Source organism: Theobroma cacao, chromosome 10, assembly GCF_053813885.1.
Source record: "Theobroma cacao isolate CCN51 chromosome 10, ASM5381388v1, whole genome shotgun sequence".
Lineage (NCBI taxonomy): Eukaryota > Viridiplantae > Streptophyta > Magnoliopsida > Malvales > Malvaceae > Theobroma > Theobroma cacao.
Window position 1 is genome coordinate 2,195,494 of NC_142648.1, and position 13,415 is coordinate 2,208,908.

Here is a 13,415-nt window from a genome sequence, read left to right on the forward strand (position 1 = left end):
TAACGAAAAGGATATTACCAATGGAAACCATAGTTCAAAATGAAGAGAGAGATGTATGTACATATTGTGTGTATGACAGTGAATTTTTACCGTATAGAGCCTGCCGGTAAGCATGCGGCGCTCCTCCGCGACCCAACCAGGTAGCAGCCAACCATAGCCATGATCGGATTGATCACGGTAAGTGACGGTGCTACCTGGTTTCCTCCTATGGCGCCTCTGACGAGGACGTTCTCTTATATTCCGCAGGTGGCTAGCGTCCGCGGCGACCACTGCCTGGCATGGCTGCTTGAGCTTGACGTGCGTCTTGGTCTCCCCCTTGCCTTAGCCATGACTGCAAGAGATGAAAAGCTTAATGCTATAGTTTTTTTTTTTCCTTTGGTGGTTTTTTTCCACCTCATTCATTGCACTGTATATAGGCGCTACGAGGATGCTATATTTTGTAGTATTTCAGATTAGTCCCTGGAGTATTTAAATTCTTTTCAATTTTGCCCTTGGACATAATTCTAATTTATAGAGTTATTTGCCCTATGTATTTAGCAATTGAATGAGCAAGTTTTTTTTTTGTTTGATAAATAATCAAAATGTTTTAGAAGTTTGTTTAGGGTTAATATGTCATGTATATAAATTATTATTTTAAAGATGAACATGCATATGATAAGCGAAAGAAGTTACGTACGTTGCATGAAAAGATATATAGCATTTGTTAGTAGACTTGCTTTGTTGACACATGTTTTTGACTTTAGGATTTTGACTCTAACATTGAGAAAAAAAAAAGAAATGATATAATTAGTATTAGTTAAATCGTGACCATGAGCTAACTTTTTAATAATTGATTGGTTTTAATCTTTATTTTTTTGTTTTTCTCTTTTAAAGACATATAAAAGTGAAGATAAAAGTTTTATACTTGTCAGTTTGTATCAATTTCAAGGGGTAATTAATTGAATAACTTATTACGAATGTTTTTCTTTTTTCAATTTTTAAATTTTCTCTCGTCATTGCACATATTAATTAAAATAAGCGTAATATATATAAGTTTTTTTTGAAAGGTGGTAATATATATTAATTATAAAACAAAAACTATAAAATAAAACTTACTGTTTTGGAAGTAATTTAGGAGTAAGTGAAGAGAATATATGTCGACAGTTATATTTTTCTTTGATTGATATGTAAAGTCTAAGGATTACGTCACTTAACATAAAAAAGTGATAATTAAAAGTACATGTAAAATGCCTTATTGAAAGGTTTGATTTTTTCAATTTAAAAACTTTCTAAAATCTTAACGAAGTCGGAGAAATTAAGTATCTGTTCTTTATATATATATAATAATCGAAATTTAAGACATGGTATAAGGATAAGAAAGGGGAATTAAAGGGAGAGGGTCCCAGAAAAAAAGCACTTTAAAATCTTGGATTTTAATAACATTATCCACTATTCGAGGGGTGGTATGCAATTAACCAAAATGTTGTGGTTGTTGTGCAAATAGAGAAACATTAATAGTGCTAAACATGCAAAAAAAAATCCAAATGGATTTTCGCTGTCTTATATATATTAGCTAAGATTCCCGAGTCAACATTGATTGTGTAACTGCTCAATTTGATAAGCAATGGCAGGCTCTTCACTGTTGGCTGTTCTACCTTATTTTTCCCATATATACTTACCATCTATTCATTATTCAAAGGATACTTACCATAAAATTAATTCAGGGAACAACCATTTAAATCATTGGATAAACTCAAAACTTTGCATTTATGGCATCTTAAGCTGTTAAAAATTGAATGGTCAGTCATATTTGGCATTTTGCCCTTTTAAAGAAAAAAATGAAAATATCTAATTGAGCTCTAAAATAGAGCTGGTATTGTATGTATTCTTCCAAGAATTAGTATAAGGTTTTAAATTGGGTTTTGCCTATTTGTCACTTACTTTCTTTTGCACTTTTTGGGTCAGGTCAGAATTTATGGACTAAACCAATTGTGTCACACAAACAAATTTGAATTGAACATTAAAAAAAAAAACAAATTAACCAAATATTGAACCAGCAGTGTATCATGAGATTTTATTGAGCTGCATGTTTGCAAGTCGAGTTTTCAATGCTTGGGGATGATTGTATCAACAAATTCATGGTAGTTTGGGTCAGAAAGCCAGAGCTTAGCAAGGTAGTTTGGATTGTACAAAAATATGTTGTAGAGGATAATTGCTCACAATTGGTCCACCTTTAAGTTACAATTGTTCATTAGTTTGTACATTTAAGGATAATAGATTCTCCACTATCTTAATTTCGACTAAATTGAAGTAAATTTTTTAGTAAAAATAAGTTAGGACCTTAAAATCACTAAACAAGTTAAGACTTTAAAATTGTGGGCTAGATGAGATAAATTAGTATGAGGCAAATAATTTAACTTATTTTCATTAAAAAAGCAAAAGATATACTAGATCTTATGTATCTATGTTACATACTTTAATTTTGCTTTGAAATTTTATTATTTATATTTTTGGGATCAAAATGCAAAACTTTGTTTAAAAGTGGTCAATTTCATAAATGAAAAAAAGAAAAATAATAACCAAGGTAACAAAAATTAAATAAAATCAAATTGTTCTTGGTTTAAAATTATTAAAATCTAAGCATTTTTAGAAAAAAACTTAATTTCTCAAATACGATTTCATTCAATTACATAGATATAATTTGACCTAAAAATCATATAATCAATAATTTACTACTAATTAAGCATATTCATGATTTAATTAATTGTATAAAAAGAATTATGAATTTTAACAATGTAATTACACAAATTCAAAAACCACACAAGACCTTAACATGCAATCATGAATAATGTAATCTATATATAATTCTATAGGATTATAAATCTTAAGGTTTTGACATCAATTGTTAGACTTTATTATAATAAATTTACATTAATCTAAGATCTATCACAGTTGAAATTTAAAATACAATAGTGTATATGATTTTTTATGCATCCGAGCATTTGGTAATTAAAAGTACATATAAAATGTGTTATTGAAAAAGTTTGATTTTTTCAATTTAAGAACTTTTTAAAATTTTAACAAAGTCGGAGGTAGAAAGTATCTATTCTTTATAATAATAATAATAATAATAATAATAATAATAATAATAATAATAATAATAATAATAATAATAATAATTTAGGACGTGGAATAAGGATAAGAAAGGGGAATTAAAGGATATTAATAACAATATCCATTATTCGAGGGGTGGTATGCAATTAACCAAAATGTTGTGGTTGTTGCGCAAATAGAGAAACATTAATAGTGCTATACATGAAATAAAATCCAAATGGATTTCCCGTCTTATATTAGCTATAATTCGCGAGTCGACATTGATTGTGTAACTGGTCAATTTGATAAGCAGTGGCAGGCTCTTCACTGTCGGCTTTTTTACCTTATTTTTCCCATTTATACTTACCAAATATTTATTTATTCAAAGGATACTTACCATATAATTAATTCAGGGAATAATCATTTAAATCATTGGATAAGCTCAAAACTTTACATTTATGGTATTCTTGAGCTTGAATTATGAAGTTTTTGTAATTTTTTATTTTAGGATCAAAATACTCTCGTACTATATCTATTTTAGAGATTGAAGAAAGTATTAATCAATTAGAAAATCATCTTAATTTTATAATTTTGGTGATTCGTTTTACTTTTACCTTCTTCATCTCATAATTTTGGCGATTCTTTTTATTTTTACCTCTTCATTTCTTACCAAGAACATTTATTTTTTTTTGAAAAGTGATTTTACTAATTTTAGTGACCCCGTATGCCACTTTAAGTATTTTGCTTATTGTCAAAATACTTTTCATGACATAGTGTTTGGTCCAGGCATAAAAAACTATACAATTACAAAATATAGTATCGCTCAAACAACTATTGATGGTAAAATTGGATATCGTCAATGGAAGGATTAAATTGAAATAATTCTCAAAATTAAGGGATTAAATTTCTTCATTTTGAGTATAGAGATTAAATTGGATAAAATGCATGAATACCGGGATTGATCGAGTACTTTGACCGTAAGGTTATTGTTCATATCCGAAGTATACTTATTGTCATAGTGAGTTGCCTCAGATATTTGAAACATTGGTCACTTCCCTTAAGATTACCTTGTTAATGTATTAATCTGTTTTTGTTTTTATTTTTTATTTTTTATTTGTGTCTAAATATACTGAAGCTTGCCTTTGTTTCTATGATTCGACTTTTTTTTGTTCAGTCAAAATAAAATTTTATTTTTCATCCCAAGTTAGGGGGAACCAACATGAGGAGAGCATACTCAAGATGGATTTACCAACTTCAGTGTCACGGTCCTCATGTAAATGTGAATCTCATATTGTCAAGATAATGCTTTCAACGGATAAAGCTACAAAATCCCACATTGAAGAGAAACTCTCAGCGAAGAGTAAGGGTAGATGTCATGATTTTAGAGAAATGAGTCATGAATCCTACATTGACTATATACTAGAATAATACTGGGCATATAAGGGTTCACACCACTTTTGACTTGTGAAGCTCCTTTTGTGGGCCAAAACCGTGAGACCAATAGGCCAAAGAGGATAATATCTCACAAGGATTAGTGTGGACTGTGACAATTGATATCAGAATGGACTTTGAGTACTAGCAATGTGCTAGTAAAGACAGTGGATCCTTATTGAAGTAGGGGAGGATCTCACGGTTCTCGCATGGACATGATTATCACATTTTCGAGATAATGCTCTCAGCGGATAGAGCCATAAAGTCCCATATCGAAGAGAAACTCCTAGCGCAAAGTCCCACATAGAAGAAAAACTCCCAAGGGGAGCAAGGGTAGATGCCATGGTCCTAGAGAGGGAAGCCATGAATCTCACATTAGCTATGTACTAGAATGATACTGAGTATATAAGAGTTCACACCACTTTTAACTACCGTGACAATCAACATAGTCCCGACAAAAGTGACGCTTACATGACTGTCAGATCCTAATTATCCAAGTGAACATAAGATATTCAAAAGCTGTCAATACAATAAAGCATTATAATAAGGTAGTCTAGAGGCAGAGGGAAGGGGGGGGGGGGGGGGGGGGGGGGCTAGTGGGGGCCCCAAACAATTTTTCAATTTTTATAATTTATTTATATTTTTTAAAAATTTTATAATTTCACCTCTCCAATAATTTTTAAATTTTTATAACTCGCCTTTACTTTTTAGAAATTTTATAATTTCACTTCTACAAAAATTTTAAATTTTTTCTAACATATTTTTATTTTTTTGAAATTTTATAATTTTATCCCTACAATAATTTTTTGTTTAGTGAAATATCATACAACAATTAGTCAGCAACTAATTTTAATAGGACTAAAACAAAATCAATTGCATTTTTCAAAAAAAAAAATCAATTGCAGTAGAATTATTTTCAAGCCCCACTACTTCAAAATCTCATAACCACCACTTGCTTGATTGTTTTCCTACAAATTAGTTGTGTTTTTTTTTTTTTTTTTGCTTAGATTCTTCTAAACAATTAAGTTTTTAATTCGAGGATTGCTTCCTCGTTGTATAGTTTATTAATATTGTATTTAATTTTTTTAATTAATTTTAAAGAATTGCTTCTCCATTGATAGTCCTTAATATTTTTTAAGGGATTACTTCCCATTGAGATTTTTATTATTATATTTGTTAATTTTTGTTTGTTGTTAAGTTATCTAGAAATTGATATTATTGTCATTATTAAACTATTTATGATTATGCTAGTTAATTCCTTTAAGTAAATTATTAAGATTAATTCCTTTAAATAATTTTCAAGATTTATTTGTATAAATTTCATATAAACTTTTTTTTTTATCTAAGTTGTTTTATATTATGGTCAAACATTAAATTTTCTAGTATAACTGTTTAATTTATAAATATTTTTTTCGATTTTTCGCCTCCTCCAAGCATAAAATCTTGACTCTACCACTAAGGCAGTCGAAATCAGCTTCATTAAAGCAGCAGCCACAAGTCACACATAAGAGTCACCACCATGCCGAGAACCATGGTCTCTTTGTCCACACCGTGCTTTGCCATTGAGTTCGCAAATGGGTTACCCTTCCTTAAAACGTGCTGAAAAGTAACATCCCCTAAGTGTTGAATCAATGTTAAGTCGTCGATGGAGAAAGGGTCACAACGTTGCAGTACAAATCATGTGAAGTCCAAATCCCCTGAACTAGGATATATCTGTCCTGTGAAACAATAACAGTAACAGTGCTCGAGAAAGCCAATTTGTCCCAGATAAACAAATTAAATACCTCCTGACCTGCCATTAGATGCACTAAATGCCCATTCTGCATTTAGGAGAAGGCCAAATAGTCCAAGCCATCATCAATGTAATCGTTCTGGTTTCGACGGAGCTTCCTAAGCCCCTTACATTCCAGCAGAGTATACGCACAAATCACAATGCAGAAATGGATGCTCCAATAGCTTGTTGGTGGTGATCAAATAAAGAGCAATATCTCAAAGGAACCAAAAAGAGATGAGAATTCCGTACCCCTAGCTGCCATTCATGAGCTCAAGAACAAAGACAAAATAAAATAAAAATTCATATTTAATTAGCTGTTAGTGTGCAAATAGAAAAAAAAAAAAAAACTGCTGGTTGTAATATATATACATCAAATCGAAGTCCTTACACTCACGACTGTAATCTAAGTCAATCACAGGATGTGGACTTTTCTACCTGTTCCAACTTTTCAAGAATGATCCGATCCGAGCATTGTGGTGATTCTTTGTACTTTTACTTTTACCCTCTTCATTTCCTACGAAGAGCATTTACTTAATATGGATCTAAGTCAGGTCCATGTAATGCTAGCTGCATCGGGTTCTCTCTAGTAAAGTTATTAAGACTTTCTGCCTATGACGCTGCTTTGTGTGCATCAAGGTGGTGGGGTGTAGTGACAAAGTTCCTGGAGGCATGCCATGGAGCCTTTTATCTTTTTGCTGGATCATTTAACAGTAGGGTTTGATGCTACCCAGCCTAGGGGCAAGAAAAGAGACCTTAATTTGAGCTTATTCTTTCTAGATGTCTTGAATTCTTTATTTGAAGTTTGAATGTGTACTATTAATGTTCCTTCCATCTCGCACTCCCTCTTTCTTTCCACTCTCCTTCTCTTTCTCTGGGTATGCATGTTTGTGTGCTTGCATGTCAGTTGGTTGTGCCGTTGTGAAGAATCTTTGTTCTGCTGCATTTGATTATTGACAATACCGTTTGTGGCATATATGCAAGTGATCATAAGTATATCGATGAGATCAATTACAACAAGGGAAGTTCTGAGCGTTTGATTATTGATATTGACTTCCGAAGCCACTTTGAGGTAGCTAGAGGAGTTGATTCTTATGATAGAATATTGAATTCACTTCCGGTTGTTTACGTGGGCTCATTGACTAGGTTGAAACAATGGCTTTAGCTCATGGTTGACGCTGCTGGGTCGTCTCTTAAGCAAAACTCAATGCCTTTTCCTCCATGGAGATCTCTGGCTTATTTGCAAGCAAAGTGGCAGTCGCCCTACCAGAGACAATCTACTCCCAATGAGCACGATCTTGAAGACAATGTTTCTTCTGACAATAAACAGTGCAACGGGCATTTAAGGGGGCTGCACTCTTCACCTCAATCCGAATTAGAAGCAGAGCGACTATTGAAGCCCATGAACATTGATAGTCACTGCAGATTGAAACTTTGGATTACAAATTATACAGAGAATGACTAGAGTATTAGCTGCTTTTGTTACTGTACCTGCTGATTCTCCTGTTTGTGTACTTGTCCCATATCATTCAGAAAAGCAGAATCCCCAATCAATAACAAATTATATATATATATATATATATATATTAATTATTTTAATAAAAAATGTTAACTTGATTGAATAAAATCAATTCAGAGTTGTCTTTATATCATTTTGACATCACGTACTTTGCTTCATATGTCCAACACTTTGATTGAAGTACCTATCAATTTCTTTCCTCCATAGTTCTCTTTCTCTAAAATTTTAAGATTCTCTTTGGATGATATTTGTATTATTTGATTTTCAGAACTTTGTTTTTATTCCTTGATTTCATCCAGTAAGCTAGATGATGAAGCCTATTCTCTCCAATTCTAAGACCCATGGTATAGTTACTGAGGTACTGCCGGTTATCTGCACATAATCTTGGATTTAGAATTCACTTTGGATGCAAAAACGAAGAAACCGTGCCAGAAAAGATGTATAAACCTCAATCAATGTGAGATAAATATTTAGATTACTCTTAATTAATAATAAAGTCATAAGTAAAGATGCTCAATGACACTTGGGATTCAAGCTAAAAATGGGTTCATTCATTTTATTTACACCTATTCTTCCAAGGTACAATATGTATTTTACACAGCCAAAGTAAACAACAATGACACAAGAGAGTAATCTTGATCTAGATGTGCATCAACAACTCCTCCTCTCATCATCAGCTGCTTCCGAATGAACCCTGCAAAACATTAACCCACAAATTAATTAGACATAAAGATCAGAAACTAAGCAAGAAAAAGGAGACATGAATCTTCTTTTCTGAATCAATGGTTTCACCTTTTCCCATCATTTGATCACTCAACGAGAACCAGGCCGCACACTGCCCATCTATACAGGACCTCACGTTTGGTGTTGTACAGACGTCCCCATGGATCATAATAATACTGCAACCATCAAACGGAGTTTTTTGTTATCACTAAACCAAATATTCAAATATTTATTAATTTAATTAATTGATATGATTATATCTAAAAATATTGCTGCACAAAACAGTTTGTCAGATATATCAGAGATAAAAAGGATTTGAAAACACACAATATTAAGGGTTAATCAAATATATCCATAACGAAAAGGATATTAGCAATGGAAACCATAGTTCAAAATGAAGAGAGAGATGTATGTACATATTGTGTGTATGACAGTGAATTTTTACCGTATAGAGCCTGCCGGTAAGCATGCGGCGCTCCTCCGCGACCCAACCAGGTAGCAGCCAACCATAGCCATGATCGGATTGATCACGGTAAGTGACGGTGCTCCCTGGTTTCCTCGTATGGCACTTCTGACAAGGACGTTCTCTCATATTCCGCAAGGTGGCTAGCGTCAGCGGCGACCACTGCCTGGCATGGCTGCTTGAGCTTGACGTGCGTCTCGGTCTCCCTCTTGCCTTAGCCATGACTGCAAGAGATTGAAAGCTTAATGCTATAGTTTTTTTCTTCCTTTGGTGGTTGTTTTCCATCTCATTCATTGCACTATATATAGGCGCTGCGAGGATGATATATTTTGTAGTATTTCAGATTAATCCCTGGGGTATTTAAATTCTTTTCAATTTTGCCCTTGGACATAATTCTAATTTATAGAGTTATTTGCCCTATGTATTTAGCAATTGAATGAGCAAGTTTTTTTTTTTGTTTGATAAATAATCAAAATGTTTTAGAAGTTTGTTTAGGGTTAATATGTCATGTATATAAATTATTATTTTAAAGATGAACATGCATATGATAAGCGAAAGAAGTTACGTACGTTGCATGAAAAGATATATAGCATTTGCTAGTAGACTTACTTTGTCGACACGTGTTTTTGATTTTAGGGTTTTGACTCTAACATTGAGAAAAAAAAATGAAATCATATAATTAATATTAGTTAAATCGTGATCGTGAGCTAACTTTTTAATAATTGATTGGTTTTAATCTTTATTTGTGTTATTTTTTTAAAGATATTTAAAAGTGAAGATAAAAGTTTTATACTTGTTGGTTTGTATAGATTTTAAGGGCTAATTAATCGAATAACTTATTACGAACGTTTTTCTTTTTTTAATTTTTAAATTTTCTCCTACCATTGCACAGATTAATCCAAATAAGCGTAATATATATAAGTTTTTTCTCAAAAGGTGGTAATATATTTATCAGTTATAAAACATAAATAATAAAACTAAACTTACTGCTTTGGAAGTAACTTAGGAGTAAGTGAAGAGAATATATGCCGGCCGTTATGTTTTTCTTTGACCGGTATGTAAAGTTTAAGCATTACGTCACTCAACATAAAAAAGTGATAATTAAAACTACATATAAAACATGTTATTGAAAAATTTTGATTTTTTCCCAATTCAAAAACATTCTAAAATCTTAACAAAATAAAAAAAAAAGTATTTGTTATTTATATATAATATCTAACAATCAAAATTTAGGACATGATAGAAGGATTAAGAAAGGGGAGTTACCTAGAAAAAAAAGCACTTCAAAATCTAGGGGTTTAATAACAATATCCATTATTCAAGGGGTGGTATGCAATTAACCAAAATGTTGTACTTGTTGCGCAAATAGAGAAACATTAATAGTGCAATACATGCAAAAAAAAAAAAAAATCCAAATGGATTTTCGTTGTCTAATATTAGCTACGATTCCCGAGTCAACATTGACTGTGTAACTGCTGAATTTGAGAAGCAATGGCAGGATTTCACTGTCTGCTTGTTTACCTTATTTTTCCCATATACTTACCAAATATTTATTTATTCAAAGGATACTTACCATTTAATTCATTCAGGGAACAACCATTTAAATCATTGGAGAAACTCAAAACTTTGCATTGATGGTATCTTGAGCTGTTAAAAATTGAATGGTCAGTCATATTTGGCATTTTGCCCTTTTTAAGAAAAAAAAAATGAAGTTATCTAATTGACCTCTGAAATAGAGCTGGCATTGTATGTATTCTTCCAAGAAGTAGTATAAGGTTTTAAATTGGATTTTGCCCATTGGCCACTTACTTTCTTTTGCACTTTTTTCTTTAATTGTCCATTAAATTTTTTTTAATCTCTGATTCTGTCAATAAATTAATCATAAAAAGGGGGAAAAAAAAAACAATTGCAATGAACGAATTGGGTCAGGTCAGAATTTATAGACTAAACCAATTGTGTCACTCAAACAAATTTGAATTGAACAATAGAAAAAAAAAACAAATTAACCAAATATTGAACCAGCAATGTATCATGAGATTTTATTGAATTGCATGTTTGCAAGTTGAGATTTCAATGCTTGGGGATAATTGTATCAACAAAATCATGGTAGTTTAGGTCAGAAAGCCAGAGGTCAGCAAGGTAGTGATGGGAAGCAAACTGCCTGTTGAATTCTTCAGCAACCCAGATGGTGGATTCAGCCTTACTAGGATGAATGACATTGCCAATAGGCTTGATTGATTCGTTATTCTTGGTGCTGTCTCTTGATTCATCCCATTGTCTCAAGAGGATGTGAGTGAGGTAATGAAGTGGCTGCTCATACTTGTGCTTCATTGATTCTGCTAAGCCTTGCCATGTAATGAAAGGAAGTACTAATGATGATGATAATTCAAGAGCATCAGGCACAGGGAGCTGCTTCATGTATTCTTGATATTCTTTTGCATCTTTCATCACTATATTTTCTGAATTAGAACATAAAAAAAGAAGAGATTTGATCCACAATGACATAGAACTTAATTAATTCATAGAAAAAGGATGAAAAATGTGATCATAATAATTAATGGAGATAAAGAAGAATTTATGTAGACAATAAATGATATAATTAAAATAAAGACCAATCAACATATTTGAAATGAACTAAGCATGTCTGAATCAACCTGGCTCTTCCTTGAATCCGTCTTCCATATCTTGACTGTTGTTTCCATTATCAAGAGTAATTTCCTTCTCATTTGAATTCTTGCATTCCTTTTCAATGGTTTTTTCTCTATTATTTCTTTTCCGATGTAGATTCTCGCCGTGAACATGATCATCTAAATTATTATCATCGGATTCCGTCTCTGAATCTGATCGTAAAAGATGATCATCTTTTACGGGATGAAATCGTTTCAACATCTTAATTTAACAAAAAAAAAAAAAGAAGAAGCGAAAGGAAGGAAGGAAGGAAGATAGAAAAATAGTGTGTGAAGAATACTTGGTTTTGAACCGTACTTAAATTCTCTAAATATTGTTATTTAAAAATTTTATTGATTTTCAACTATTAGATATCAAATTAGATGATATAGTGATTATGTAAAAACTTTTGGATTGCACAAAAATATGTTGTAGAGGATAATTGCTCACCATTGGTCCACCTTTTTGCATGAGTTACAATTGTTCGTTTGTTTGTACATTTAAGGATAATAGATTCTCCACTATCTTAATTTTGACTAAATTGAAGTAAATTTTTTAGGGAAAACAAGTTAAGACTTTAAAATCACTAAACAAGTTAGGACTTTAAAATTGTGGGCTAGATGAGATAAATTAGTATGAGGCAAATAATTTAACTTATTTTCCATTAAAATAATTTTATTGTTTATATTTTTGGGATCAAAATGCAAAACTTTGTTTAAACATAGTCAATTTCATAAATGAAAATGGAAAAACAATAACTAAGGTAATAAAAATTATATAAAATCAAATTGTTCTTGATTTAAAAATGTTAAAATCTACGCATTTTTAGAAAAAACTTAATTTTTCAAATACGATTTCATTCAATTACATAGATAGAATTTGACCTAAGAATCATATAACCAATAATGTACTACTCATTAAGCATGTTCATGATTTAATTACATTGTATAAATAGAATTATGAATTTTAACAATGTAATTACACAAATTCAAAAAACCACACACAATACCTTAACATGCAATCATGAATAATGTAATTTATATACAATTCTTTAGGATTATAAATCCTAAGGTTTTGACATCAATTGTTACTTGTTAGTCTTTATTATAATAAATTTATACTAATCTAAGACTTATCATAGTTGAAATTTATAATACAAAAATAAATAATTTAAGTCCACAGTTTGATTTTTCAAAAAGATAAACATATTAAGTCTTTAAGCCTTATAATAAAGCTTTTTTTATGTTAAAAACAATAAAGAAAACAAATTTCTTGTTTTCTTAATCTCAATGATAAATAAGTTAATTAAAGTTATTAAGACAATAGGAATGCAAGTTTTCTCAGAATCCATAAAGCTGCCACACGATCCTTTAAACTACAAAAGCTTTCCACTTGCCAAATAACTAGTGGGCACGCCGCTGCATGCGCCGGGTTCTACAGTTTCACCTCTCTGCCTGTTTTGGACCTTTATCTGTTTCAGGTGAAAAGTCCTGGAAGTCGATATGTTTGACTGCATCAGGACGCCATGAAAATACTTGATCGTGTCAAACTCAAATTGGAAATTGGAATGGTATAAGCAAAATGCTAGTGAAATTGCATCAGCCTTGGCACACCTCTTCTCCCATGGACAATGGCAATTGGGTTCTTAATTCTGAACTAATTACAAGTATATATATATATATATATATATATATATATATAATTGGAATTACAATAAGACAGCAAATCAAATATTCGCTAATGAACAAAATCTAGTATGGGTTTTAACA

The 13,415-nt window shown here is 31.4% G+C and overlaps 1 pseudogene; it reads left to right on the forward strand.

Moving 5' to 3' along the window:
* The first annotated feature begins 159 nt into the window (after positions 1–159).
* LOC148760253 (uncharacterized) lies at positions 160–11,854 on the forward strand (annotated as a pseudogene).
* The last annotated feature ends 1,561 nt before the right edge of the window (positions 11,855–13,415 follow it).